A 2436-nucleotide genomic window follows, 5' to 3' on the forward strand; every position below is an offset into this window, starting at 1 on the left:
TTCGAGAAATGGCTAAAGGCCATGAGATCTGAAATGGAATCTATGTACACCAACCAAGTATGGACTTTGGTTGATCCACCTGAAGGGGTAAAACCCATCAGTTGATCCACCTGATGGACTTATCTATAAGGGTCGCTTGGTAGCTAAAGGTTTCAAGCAAATTCATGGTATTGACTATGATGAAACATTTTCTCCAGTAGCGATGTTTAAGTTCATTCGGATCATGCTTGTTATTGCAGCATACCATGACTATGAGATATGACAGATGGATGTCAAAATCACGTTTCTGAATGAAAACCTGCTCGAGGATGTGTACATGACACAACCTGAGGGTTTTGTAGATCCACAACATACTAGCAGAGTATGCAAGCTGCATAGGTACATTTATGGACTAAAGAAAGCTTCTCGGAGCTGGAATCTTCGATTCAATGATGCAATCAAACAGTTTGGTTTCATCAAGAATGAAGATGAACCTTGTGTCTACAAGAAGTTGTAGGGGGTATAGTTGTCTTCCTCATATTGTATGTGGATGACATACTATTCATTGGGAAAGACATCCCTTTGCTTCAGTCTGTCAATACCTGGCTAGGGAGTTGTTTCTCAATGAAGGACTTAGGTGAAGCATCTCGCATTCTAGGCATACAGATCTATAGAGATAGATCTAAGAGATTGCTTGGCCTAAGTCAGAGTACATACATTGACAAGGTACTCCTTCGGTTTGCCATGCAGAACTCCTAGAAGGGATTTCTGCCGATGTCACATGGCGTGAGTCTTTTGAAGACTCAAGGTCCCTCTTCTAGAGAGGAGAGAGACCGCATGAATCAGATCCCTTATGCCTCAACCATAGGATCTATCATGTACGCCACGCTATGTACTCGTCCTGATGTCTTGTATGCTTTGAGCATGACGAGTAGATACCAGTCAGATCCAGGTGAGAGTCACTGGATAGCGGTCAAGAATATTCTTAAGTACTTGAGAAGGACTAAAGAATATTTCTTGATATATGGGGGCGATAATGAGCTAGCTGTAAAGGGTTACAGTGATGCTAGCTTCCAGACCGACCTGGATGATTATCGATCGCAGTCTGGGTTCGTGTTTTGCATTAATGGTGGTGCTGTGAGCTGGAAGAGTTCGAAGCAGGACACAGTAGCTGATTCTACGACAAAGGCCGAGTACATTGCTGCATCAGAGGCAACAAAGGAGGCAGTTTGGATCCGCAAGTTCATCATTGAACTTGGGGTGGTTCCCAATATTGTTGACCCTATTGAACTCTATTGTGACAATAATGGAGCTATAGCACAGGCTAAGGAACCTCGCTCACACCAGCGGACCAAACACATACTACGACGCTTCCATCTCATTCGAGAGATTATCGAGAGAGGAGATGTGAAGATTTGTAGAGTACCCACAGAGGCTAACATCGCAGATCTCTTGACCAAGGCTTTGGCACAGAGAAAGCATGATGGTCACACTAGGTCATTGGGGTTTAGAGCCCACACTGATTAGCACTAGTGCTAGTGGGAGATTGTTAGTTAGAGCCATAGAGCCAATCATTTGATGATTATTGTATGGACTCATTGTATCATATTCTTGTATATTAATAAAGACATTTGTTTTGGTTATTATACTTACTTGTATTGGTGTCAAATAACTAAGTATAATAGCGTCATTGAGTAGAGGGTTCTTACCTATATCAATCGGTTAGTTGAATCGATAGTGAGATGATATAGGGAACACTACTCTTAATCATTCCTAGTCGAGTATTAACATTCAGGGACAATGTTAATGCAATAAGACTAGCATGTAAGTCAACTCGATGACTTGATCTCACAAGTCATGAATATAGAGATATCAAGTTGACACATGGGTATGCATTGGAGAATGTATACTGAATGACCCGCCATGAGAAAGTATCATGGATCGTTATATGAGTGTCATATACTTTCTCATGTGGCTATTAGTATGACTACTAGTCCTTGGACCTGAAGTCACCATGGTTCCCTACATAAGGAGTTATGTACTTTGGTTTCGTCAAACGTCACCCGTAACTGGGTGGACTATAAAGGCGATTATTGGGTATGTAACGAATTCTGCAGAGGGATGTGAGTGATGTAGATGAGATCTATCCCTCCTATATGACGGGAGTGACATCGATATTCTTGATAGAGTGAGACCACGAAGTGCATGACCATGTCCAAATGAGTCAATATGAGATATTGAGCTCATTTGATTTAGTGAGTCTACTTGAAGTTTAAGATTTATATTGGTTAGAGGATGACACGGTCTATGCCTCACATTGATCAATCTAGATGTCTAGGATAGAAGGACACTTGTCATATATTGTAAGGAGTCACAATTAGTAGTCACAAGGTGATGTTGAATCACAACATTCTTGTAACTTGGGTAGTAATGATGTGTTGCTAGATACCGCTCATT

This window comes from Zingiber officinale, chromosome 2A, assembly GCF_018446385.1.
Source record: "Zingiber officinale cultivar Zhangliang chromosome 2A, Zo_v1.1, whole genome shotgun sequence".
Taxonomy (NCBI): Eukaryota; Viridiplantae; Streptophyta; class Magnoliopsida; order Zingiberales; family Zingiberaceae; genus Zingiber; species Zingiber officinale.